At 49.0% G+C, this 12,618-nt stretch overlaps 1 long non-coding RNA gene across 1 annotated transcript; it reads left to right on the plus strand.

The window, feature by feature from the left end:
* The first annotated feature begins 11,247 nt into the window (after nucleotides 1–11,247).
* LOC145974777 (uncharacterized) lies at nucleotides 11,248–12,329 on the plus strand. The gene is made up of 3 exons (XR_014439791.1): nucleotides 11,248–11,383; nucleotides 11,453–11,672; nucleotides 11,740–12,329. It is a non-coding gene; the product is annotated as an uncharacterized LOC145974777 (long non-coding RNA).
* The last annotated feature ends 289 nt before the right edge of the window (nucleotides 12,330–12,618 follow it).

Here is a 12,618-nt window from a genome sequence, read left to right on the forward strand (position 1 = left end):
TACCGGACTGGTCCCCCGCTCCCCCTCCGCGGGCCCTGCTGGGGCGGGGGTTTCGGGGGGTTTCGCCCTACGCGGGCCCCCCTTACTCCCCCCACCAGGGACGGCTGAGGTCGCATCCGCACCTCCGGATCGCGCACCCCCCTTGTCCCTCGCCTTCGCATTGGCCGCTTCAGCGGCCAATTTCCGCCGTTGGGCGACTCGCCCGCTGGGAACGCAGGCGGCCGCCCCCAGCGAGTGTCCGGCAGGGATGCCAAAGTCCGCGCAAAGCGGACACTTCGGCATCCCCGCCGAACACTGCTGCGATCGATGGGAGCAGTCGCCGCACCTATGGCAGCGACCGCTCCGATCGGGGCCATTACACCCCGCTCTCCCGTGCCCCACCTCCAGGCACCGGTAGCACCGCATCCGGCGGGCCGGCAGCGGTTTCACCGTCGCCATGGCCCACCCGATGCGGAGCCTACCGCCCTCCAACAACTTGTTGGACACCGCCACGGGGCAACGCAGCCACACGGAGCCCAACCGATATGGGAGAAATCTAATTTCTCCCACGGTCAGGTCCTCCGCGCGGCAGTCCGTCGCCCCCGTGACGGCGCCAACCACCTCTTCGCGGGTGACGGAGTCATCCAGCCCCTGGAGGCGCAACTCTGCGCGCTTCAGGGGCCGACGGACCCCGACACCCGGCACTTTCGACGCCGCTTCCCGCATTACTGCGGCAAGCTCGTCGGCCAGGCGGTGGCCATCCCCTCCAGGTATCTGGATTAGGGTGCCCCCCGCCTGGGCCCTCTTTATGGAGATCCCTAGTCCCCCTTTGGCCACGATGTACTCCATCGCGGCCGGCCTCACCGCCTTCATGGCCCCCGCCATGGTGATCCCCTTAGCCGGGTCGGCGGTCACGAGGACCGCTCCCGACCTCGGCTCGCGGACCACCCCGATGGGGGCCTTGGCCTTCTTCTTCTGGGGGGGAGCCTTATTACTAGGCTCCCCTCCAGCACCCCGCTGTTTGGGGCCCTTCTTCTTCTTCTTTTTCCTCCTCTTCCTGCTCCCAGGTGTGGGAGCAGCAGGAGGAGGAACCTCCTTCTCCGAGGCCTTCGCCTCCTTCTTCTTCCGGGCCCGACGCCCCACCACCTTGCTCCACTTCTCCCCCCCAGACTCGGGGGGGGGTCGTGAAGGGGCAGGGGGCTGGTCCGGAGTCTCCCTTCGGGGACTCAATCTCGCGAGGACCCGACCCACGATCCTCTCGACTAGGTCGAGAGACGGATCGGGTTCCGTCGCGAGGTCCCCGACGATGGAGGCAGAGGCCCGCCTCTCCAGAGGGTCAACCCTCACGGGCGAGTCCTCCACCTCCATCGGCACACCCTCGACCTCCGCACCGTAATACGAGGAGGAACGACGACGGGGGGGAGGCGAGGCCCTTCCCGCCCCAGAGGCCCGAAGGGTCTCCTTGGCCTTCAGGACCTCCACCTCCCCCTCCAGACGCCGCACCTTCTCTTGCGACTCCTCGAGCAAACTCTTCGCGGCTTGTAGCTCGCGTCGAGCCCGCTCGAGGTCGCAGGCCCCCCCCTCCTCCCTCACGCGAGTAATCGCGCGAGTAAAGAGGAGCTGGGAGGCCGCGACCGCGCGCCGCGAAGCAGCCCGGAGCCTTCCCTTGAAGGTGCCCTTCAAGGACCCCGAGCGCTCCGCGACACGCTCCACGGCCTCCATCTCCTCGAGCACGATGTTGAGGAGGGAGTCGACCGTTTCATCGGCGAGTCCCTCCCTCACATCGCTGGCGGAGGGGATCTTCCCCGCGGTCTGTCCGAAGTCTACCTCGAACCGACCCGCGAGGACATCCCGCTCCGCCAACACCCGCTCGTGCTCCTTCTTGAGGAGCGCGAGTTCTTGGCGCACCGCCTCCACCCCGACCCACTCGCCGGTGGTGGCAGGGCGGCCACGCCCCCTCTTCTTCGCGCCGAGCGCGCGATTCGTATCCGACGACATGTCGGAGAACGGCGTCAAATCGCCGTCGCTCCCCGACACATCGTCGGACGAATCGTCCTCCCCGGTGAGGTCCATGGCCTCCACGGGCCTCACCTTCTTCTTCTTCGAGGACAGCGGACCGGGGCGCTTAAAAACAGCATCCCCGTCCGCTGCCCTCGACGTCGATGGACCTGGGGTGGCAGGCGCTGGACGTGCCTGCGCCCCAGAATCCGACTCCGGGCTCTTGCGCTCGGAGCCGCCAGAACTCCGCCGATCGGCGGAAAGGGCCTTCGCTAGACCCTTGGCCATCAGGGAGATAGCCAATTCTCCCCCAGGGCTCTCCCGAGACCCTGGGGGTAGCCCGACGCTGGATGACGACGGGGGAGGAGCCGGGACAGTACTCCCCGCACCCGCCGGGCCCTGGGGGTCCGAAACCCCTGGGCCGGTACGTTTCTTCTCTTTGCGTTCCATATTCATAAAAATCAAAGAGTTGGTTTTCTGTCGGGGTTTTCCTTCCCTTAGGACACGCCGTCCAGAGGCTAACGGGCTGTCCAGACCGGGTTTTTTATCGAGGTTTTCCTTCCTCTAGTCTCGCTCTTAGACCCCTCCCGATTGGGAGGGGAGCTCCCCCACCACGACAAGGTGGCGAGACGACGGGGGAGTGCCTCCCTCTTAGGGGAGCGAAAAACGGAGGACCTTTCGGAAACTCCGTCCCATCTCATGCTCCTCTCTGCCAGGAGCGAATTTTGTCCATGCGGTCCGGGCACCTTGAATGTGCTCACCGGACAGCCCCAGCGCGTGGGCCCTCGCTTGTTTTATAGTGGGGTGGGGCTTGCCCCCGCTAGACGGACGCCTGTGTTGGCGGGAGAGTCGCCTTCCGATCCGAGCTCCCCCCGAAGGGGGCCCACAACCCCGGCAAAGAGGGTTGAAGTATCTGCACGCTTACTACTAGGGGCGACGCATTCCCCTAGCGTTTGAACGGCAGAACCGCTCGGTCCGGACACGTGCTCCCCTACCGGTCAAGCCACGCCATTTAAGCCGCTGGTGATTCCATTCCGAATGCACCTGCGGTACCGACACCTTCCGCGTTTTTATACGAGGGGGAAAGGAGCACCCCTGTTGGTCGGATATTAGATTCGGGAAACCTACACGAGTGAGGTTCCGTCGTCCTAATCCGCCCCTACCCGTGTCCCTGCATCCGCCTTTTTATACGAGGAGGAATGCAGACTCCTGTTTGCCGGGTTTCAAATCTGGAGCAAGCTCCATCTTATTCGTCCGGCCCTACCCGTGTCCCTGCATCCGCCTTTTTATACGAGGAGGAATGCAGACTCCTGTTGCGATATGTCAGCCTCGGGGCTGCCAGCCCGTCACTTGACATGATCGCGCCACTTCCGGTGGCATCCGTGACTCGAGTATAATGTACCTCCGCTTTCATAAAGGGTGAGGCACTACCCCTTGTCTCACCTCCGCAAAGGTGGCTATCCTACCCGAATCCCCCAACGGAGGGGGCGAATTTGTGCCTGGTGCTCCTCATTCGGATACATCCACGACACCCGACACCTCCGCGTTTTTATACGAGGGGGAAGGTGCACCCCTGTTTGCCGGGTTTCAAATCTGGAGCAAGCTCCATCTTATCCGTCCGGCCCTACCCGTGTCCCTGCATCCGCCTTTTTATACGAGGAGGAATGCAGACTCCTGTTGCTGGCGATGTCAACCTCGGGGTCGTAGACGACCCGTCACTTGACATCACCGCGCCGCACGGCGGCATCCGTGACTCGAGATAAGCGTGTCTCCGATTTTCCGGAGGATGAGACACCACTCCTCTGCCCATCTCCCGCTTTCGCCGCAGAGATGGGTAATCTACCCGGAACCCCTATAGGAGGGGGCGAAATTGCTTTGGTGATTCAATGTAAATGCACCAATAGCACCGTACGCCTCCGCGTTTTTATACGAGGGGGAAGGCGCACCCCTGTTTGTCGGATTTCAAATCTGGAGCAAGCTCCATCTTATCCGTCCGGCCCTACCCGTGTCCCTGCATCCGCCTTTTTATACGAGGAGGAATGCAGACTCCTGTTGCTGACGATGTCAACCTCGGGGTCAGCGACCCGTCACTTGACATCACCGCGCCACTCGACGGCATCCGTGACTCGAGATAAACGTGTCTCCGATTTTCCGGAGGATGAGACACCACTCCTCAGCCCGTCTCCCGCTTTCGCCGCAGAGATGGGTAATCTACCCGGAACCCCTATAGGAGGGGGCGAAATTGCTTTGGTGATTCAATGTAAATGCACCAATAGCACCGTACGCCTCCGCGTTTTTATACGAGGGGGAAGGCGCACCCCTGTTGGTCGGATATCAGAGTCGGGACAAAGTCCGTCGTCCTAATCCGCCCCTACCCGTGTCCCTGCATCCGCCTTTTTATACGAGGAGGAATGCAGACTCCTGTTGCTGGCGATGTCAGCCTCGGGGTCAACGACCCGTCACCTGACATCACCGCGCCCCGGTGGGCATCCGTGACTCGAGGCAAGTGACTCGATTTAAGCGTGCTTCGTTTATCCGGAGGGTTAGCCACCACCCCTCTGCTCGCCTCTCGCTTTCGCCGCAGAGGCGAGTTATCTACCCGGAACCCCTATGGAAGGGGGCGAAATTGCTTTGGCGATTCAATGTAAATGCACCAAAAGCCCCGTACGCCTCCGCGTTTTTATACGAGGGGGAAGGCGCACCCCTGTTGGTCGGATATCAGAGTCGGGACTAAGTCCGTCGTCCTAATCCGCCCCTACCCGTGTCCCTGCATCCGCCTTTTTATACGAGGAGGAATGCAGACTCCTGTTGCTGGCGATGTCAGCCTCGGGGTCAATGACCCGTCACTTGACATCACCGCGCCCCGATGGGCATCCGTGGCTCGAAGCAAATGACTCGAATTTAGCGTGTCTCCGAATTTCCGGAGGGTGAGGCACTAACCCTCTTCCCCATCATGCCGCGTCCACGACATGGTGGGCCTTGTCATACCCGGGGCCCTCATTTTAGGGTCAATCTTCGACTCCCACGTGGGAGCGATTCGCGCAGGGTATCTTCATCGTAAGATACTGCTGCGCCCGTTCTGCCTACGATTTTTTATTCAAGGGTGGGCAGGCCCCCTGCCGCCGACGTGCAACGCCGACTCCTAACCCGTGTCCCCGCCTCCGCTTTTTTTATTTAGCGAGGGGAAGGCGGACCCTTCGCCGCGACGATCACGACCTCGGGGGTGCCAGGTTGCCCCGTACTCTTATCCCCGTCACCCGCATCGCCCCTGCCCGCCATGCTGAATGCCTTCGGAATTATGAGGGGAAGGCATCACCCCTAACCAAGGCTGTGCCATCTGGCTGAGTAAACTACCTGCCCGGGTTACCCGTGCTCGTAAGCCGACCAGGGGTACCCACTTTCTTTGGGGAAAGTGGCAAAAGACCCCGACCATAAAGGGTTCGGGAACCGGTGCTCCCTCCCCCTTGTGCGTTGGCCGTCCGAGGCGTCGGTCAAATTTCCCGTCATTCGGTCAAGGTGCCATGGCTTGAGGGCCGTAATCGATAGCCCCCGCCCCGACTCAACGGGCGTTCACCCGCCTTTAAAGACGTGACCATGACATCTCGATCGACTCCGATTCCTCCGACCGGCACCAAGAATTACTGCGCCAGTATGCGCCTGCCTCGTGGCCTCCAAAACGCCCGTCCCGAACACCTCCACCATCATGCAAACATTCGCATTCCTCGGATGCAACCCACAGTTCACCATAGTGGGGGGGGAGGGGGGGGGCAGAAGGAAATATGAATTTTGGAAGGAAGGTTCATGAGGGAAAGAAACGCATTTAAAGAAAATGCATTGAAAGAGGAAGAGAGTCTACTACATGGGAAACAACACCCAGTACTCCAGCAAGTATAAGCAACAACATATACATACACACCCCACACATATGCACATCCACGCGCGCATACACACAATGAAATTATATGGGGCAAAAATATAATGTGATTAATGTTCGCCGTGACGTCATAAAACATGTCTAACCACGTTGTGAAATAATATGTAATAATATGTAAAAATATGCCGTGCAATAATATGCAGTAATATACGGAAAAGTATAGAATCGATTTCAGCGTGACGTCACGATGTCTCGAAATTGAAATACTATCGTGACGTCACGCGCCTCGACGTCACCGCGCCCGGGGCTAAGTAAATACATGCAGCGCGTAGCAATGACACAACAAGAAACGAAACAATAATGGTCAAATACCGCTATACGTAAGTAAAAATGAAATAAAAATAAAATAAATGAAGTGATTTTATCGAAATAATGGGTGAAATTATGAATGCACTACACCAACTGAAAACTGGGATGGGGCAAAATGAGGAGGCATAAACAATGTAATTAATGTTCGCCGTGACGTCATAAAGCATGTTTAACAATATGGTGCAATAATATGTAAAGAAATATAATTACTAAAATTATCAATTTCGGTGTGACGTCACGAGGTTCAGAAATTCAAAAATACTATCGTGACGTCACGCGCCCCGACGTCACAGCGCCCGGGGCAAGTAAACACATGCCGCGGCAATGACGCGGCGGGAGAGACAATAACAAGCTCGAAATAATACTATTTGCGAGTGAAAGAAATACAATAAAATAAAATGATTTTAACGAAATAATATATGGGAATATAAAATACATTACAGCCACTCTACATTAACCACCATTCAATACAGCAATAATACATCCATGCGAGACGAATTAATTAATTAAGGTGAACAAAATTATGAAATAAATAAAATAAAAGAAATTAAAATGAATAATTGAAATATCGATTATTTCCCGGTGACGTCACGACCAGATATAAACACGCCGTCGCCCGGACATGACGCGGCGATTGCAATGGAATTTATCAACGACATAAACATTGAAATAATATAATATTAGAAATTTTAATTCCTGTTATTGTAACGTGACGTCACCGGATAAAATCGATATGATTTTCTACCATGCAAATACAAAAGCCGAAATTCACAATTATAACGAAATAAAATAAAATAAAGTAAAATAAAATAAAATAAGATGAGATAAAATAAAATAAGATGAGATAAAATAAATGAAAAAACAAAATTAGGGAAGGGGTAAACGAAAATAAAATAAAACATGATGAAATAAAATAAAACAAAATAAAATAAAATAAAATAAAATAGGACAAGCTACGATGATTTCTACGACAAAAAGAAATCTAAAGAAGAGAGAAGAGGAACTGGGTGTTCTCCCACCCGTCAACGACTTCCGAAATGCCGGGTTTGGTTTCCGGGTTTTCCTTCCCGTATCCGCTTTGGGCCAGAGTGCCCGGAAGGAGCGGAGCCTCCCATCCTCCCCTTCCGGGGAGGGAAGTGCAATGCAGACTCTTAGTTTAACAACCTTCATCCACCGAAAGCATCCCGAGAGGCATTTTCGCCCCCGGGATAATTTCATCGGAATCCGGAAGTATAAGCTTCTCCGCCACGTCAAGGCGGTCTGCGTCAGAGAAGAACCTAACCTAACCTAACCTAACCTAACCTAACCTAACCTAACCTAACCTAACCTAACCTAACCTAACCTAACCTAACCTAACCTAACCTAACCTTTTTTTTTTTTTTTTTTTTTTTTTTTTTTTTTTTTTTTTTTGACGATGTGGAATCCAATCTTTACGGACACCCTTCGCCCCCTCTCAAAGAGAGAGGGTTCCGGGTAGTGCGGGACTCCAGGCTGGGTGCATCCATCCAGACCTGACTACCCGCTAAACCACACCGGTGGCATCCTGACCGCGACTGGGTGACTCCCCCGGGAACCGCTCTCGCATTACATCCAGGGGAGCCACCACACGCGCGTCTGCGCAAAACCGCACATCCTATAAGTTTCTACGTTATAATTGACCGAGTATGGCAAAACTCTGGTCGCGACAAACAGTAAGAGAGGACATTCTAGCGCCACGGTGCAATGCTAGAATGCCCTGCCCGCCATATATGGTCAGAATGAGAAAACTCCCATTCGTCTCCATTATGACGGGGTTCCACTCTATAGGAAGAGGGGGAGGAGGGGGAAAGGAATAATAATAATAATAATAATAATAATAATAATAATAATAGTAATAAGGGGAAAGGGGAAAAATAAAATAATATAATATAATAATAATAAAGGAAAGGATAAAGGATAAAGGAAGGGAAAGGAAGGAAAGAGAAGGGAATAAGACGAATTTCTATTATCCGTCTACTACTCTAATTTCGTTGACTCTCTCTGGTTTCTGTATCGATACAGAAATACTATTACTACTCGAGTCACAACATGCGTTAACGTTAGTTTCTACTGTGTCTAACTCGTGTAAACTATTTCCTCTAAATGTCCCACGGTCAACTTGGACCATCGACCCTTTAAGAATAGAAAACGACGGACAAATACAAGATGGATCGCCCAAACGATGGTTGGACTTCTCCGCAGTATCCATACAAAGTGGGCACCTCAACGCATTCCTACACTCTGCAGATATGTGTTCGGTATTGCCACAACTAAAACAACGGAAACTACGATCCGCTTCATCTTTACATCGAGCACGTGTATGTCCCGTTCGGAGACAACGTAAGCATCGCAAAATTGGTGAGACGAAAGGTCTAGCGAAAGCTCCCGTCCACCCTATCTGTAATCGACCTATTTTGCAAATCGCTAAGCCTATCGCAATCGGGCATATCACTCGCATAGACCAGCGACTATACGATTTTCTACTAAAATTACGCACATATACGTCTTCCGTTTTACAATTTCCAATGGCTGCTACAGCCAGAATCACTTCGTTCTCATCAATATATTCACTGTTGCCGCTAATAATTACTTCCATCTTCTTACGTGGACGTATTATTCTTACATCGCCATTGTGTTTCTCGAACAACTTATTCATTTGTTCCGCCAGCAAGTCCGCTTTTTTCGCCGCGTCTTGGCCAGAAATCAAAAATAGGCTACCGCCCGAAGCAGCACTACGTATACGCAAGGCTTTAATGCCTATATCCGTCTGTAAATTAATCTGACTTTTTAGCTCTAATATCAACGTTTTATAATTTAATTTACTATCCTTTCCTATTTTAAGTAAAATCGCTTCCTCTTTAAATCGCTTCAACAATTTCTCGTCCCCATCCACTACACGCATTGGAGTAAGACGGGGAGGGAGAGGAGGGCGTACAACCTTCCTCTTACGGGGTGTAGAGGATCTAAGTCCTGTGTTACCATTGTGTGTCCTCTCTGGAAGAAAAGGAAACGAACGCGAGTCATCTAATTGCAAGTTTGCAGGGAGGGGGTCTGAAATACTCCGCTTTAATTCCCTTTCGCACAATGCATTCATACGATCTAACGGCGCATTAACACATGAATGCTCAATTACTTTATCTTTTCCGCTAATCTTCCGTATCTCTTTTTCGATGAGTAACGGAATCTTCTTTGATAGATCTGATAAAGCAGAGTCAATTCTTGATGCTATGAGATCAGCAAGCTTTACTTCTAACTGTTCACTATTTACCACTGCTATTTGACTACAGTCTTCATCTTCATTTTTTAACATTTTCTCAGAGTTAGTTTCTGATTTAAATCCGTCCTTATCCATCGCTTGTAAATGCTTTTTCACATTCTCGATATCCGTTTCCACAGACATGAGCCGCTTCTGCAGCTTCGCATTGGTTTTCCGCAAACCTTTAACCTCACCTTCAAATTTACATGCACGCGAAGCAAGTGCAGATATTACTACTCTAGCTTTATTTATAGTTTCTTTAGGAAATATATCTCGATTCTCTTCAGAACTTTTCACAGTGTCCACCGTAAACGAGAGCAAGTTTTGAGCAAACGAACCAAGCCTAACTGTGGACCACTGTTTAACTTCTCTTGCGTACTGTTGATCACCTTTATAGCTCCATGGTAGATTTGAGGAGTCAGAGTCAAATTCATAATCATAATCCGTTTCACTTGATGAAGAATAATGACTGCTATCAGACATCCGCCTACTACCTTCTATGTTGCTGTCAGCTTCGTCCTTAATTGTCCTATTCACTACTAACGCTTGATTGCTTAGCCCTACGCCGGATTTCGACAAGGATTGGGCAGGGACTAGACCCTCTCCTCGCCGCCCTCTGGGGATCCGACCACCCTGAGGAGGTAAGTTTTTTCTATTATTTCGTTCCATAATCCATTAGAGATGGTTTAATATCGGAGTATCCGTCTCCTAGTTCCTAGTTATCTTAACGCAAACTAATCGGGGAAAGGAACGAATCCACCGAAGACGCGCTCCAAATACACGCAACGATGTTACAGTAACTACAATGCTTGGTTTTCTACATAAAGGTGACAAACCTCCTTACGTTGCGGTAATAGAGAAACCTCTAAGTACGCCTGCACGAAGCGCGCATCAACTGTTAACGCCAGATGAATACTGCGCAACAGAGGCAGTTTCTATCTCTATAATAAGGTGGGGGGGGACCATCGGATGTAGACCCACCCAATGCGCATCCCCCACCACACACGTAAGTCTACTGCGCATCGAGTTAACTTGCACAATAATTTACCTAATTATACTAGTGTCTAACTAACAAAAACATGTACTTATGCTACAGTCATGTAACTTATCTAATTAATAATGCATATTATCTTACACTAATTCGTCTAAAGACAAGCGATATTACAACCTTATGTTGAGGTGATAGAGAGGGACCTCTAAATACGCTTGCACGCAACGCGCATCCAATGATAACATCGGGAATTTACTGCGCAGCACAAGACAGTTTCTAACCCTATGATAGGGTAGAGGGGGATAACCGAGTGTGGACCCACCCAATGCGCATCCTCTATAACGCTCGTAAATCTACTGCGCATCGAGTTTAACTTGCACCACTGCTCTTCAGTTTCAGAGAGCGCTCTGATTGGTGAACACCACAGCACACTTTTTACCTCTCTAACTACCTTAATTTACCTTCTAGATAAGATATTTAGTTCCGGTAAGTTTTATATCTTAGACTACTATAATATACTGATTTTACTAATAATAATAGTATCTGACTATCACAAACATATGTTTATGGTACAGTCGTGCCACTTATCTAATTAATATTACGTATTGTTTAAACTAATTCATCTTAGAGAACAGCGATATTACAACGTGCGTGTGATTACATAGTTTCATGTGTACGGAACTTGCTTCCCTCTAGAGACTCATTCCTGGGGAAATCTTGTAGATGTAGTTTCGCATCTAGACTACCGTTAGTCTTAGTCCACCTGTCATTTTCAAGCACCACGTGCAGACTGATATATTGAATAATCAATTACCAGCCACTCATTTAACATAGTTAATAACAAATGATCATCCGACAGACATTCAAAAACTCTCCGTAAGGATATAACATACCAAACGTAAGTATCATAATGTTTATACACATTCGATATATCGATTATAATCCACGCATAATTTCCGCATTTTAGCAGTAAATAAACACTCAGCATATACTTCATACACACCGCAGTCACTCAAAAAGCGAGGAAAGTGAGCCACATAACTGAGGACAGTCAATAATTATAAAAATCAACTACTGACCACCTATTCCGTTTATGCAATTATCTGCATATAGGAAGTTAAAAACAATCTAATCAGTGTTTACAAATCAAGATTTGATAGAATAAAGACATACTTTTTATATATAATGTACCAGTGTTTGATTATTTAATCCATACTACAATATAACCTCAATAATGAGAACGTCTTATTGCAGCTCACCCCGTCGCAAGTTTGAGGCCAATTTTACATTGGTAATCCAGATGACCGCATATAACATCAACAACAATAGCGTTGATAATTTAACATATTTGGGAGCATCCACAAACCATGCATACATACATTCACTCAAGGAGGAACTGTCAACTGACATTCCATAGCAATATAATTCCTATAGCGCGTATCTAGCATTAAATATAATTAATTAGACCGCGTTATTTTAGACAATAATGTTACATTCAATAACCACACAATTTAGTAATATACAACTAACTTACTCTAGTCTAATACTATAATACATAGAGAGAAAGATTCTTCAATCAATTCTCTAATAGATATTATTTCGCTCACATCATGAGATTTTCAATCATAAAACGATACTATTACTATACATATACTCTAATCTGTGAAAGAATTTAACGTCTTATACTCATATTTATAGTACTTCTATAAATTACTTAACAATATGTCAAACGCATATGATTACATAGAGTTAATCGCATAATACAAATATCTGTACTTTAACATTAGAGCGTTACTTCTTAGCGTATCATCAGTATTCTAAATGTTAATATAAATTAACATACCTATACCGTTAAATTTTATAAGTAATATAAAATTTTTATAAGCAAACAATATCAGCTTAATAGTACACTCCCAATTAATACTTCTGTGAATTACTTGACAAATATGTCAATAACATATAACTATACAGAGTTAACACATTAATTCGAAAATCTATACTTTAGTATTAAAGCGTTACTTCTAGTGTATCTAAATGTTAATATAAATTAACATACCTAAACCGTTAAGTTTTATTTTTATAAGTAATATAAAATCTTATAAGCTAACAATATCAACTTAATAGTATTAGTTA

The sequence above is a fragment of the Camponotus vicinus genome, unplaced genomic scaffold, assembly GCF_025532165.1.
Source record: "Camponotus vicinus isolate PSW18456_S1 unplaced genomic scaffold, iyCamVici1.0 SCAF_7, whole genome shotgun sequence".
In the NCBI taxonomy this organism is placed as follows: Eukaryota; Metazoa; Arthropoda; class Insecta; order Hymenoptera; family Formicidae; genus Camponotus; species Camponotus vicinus.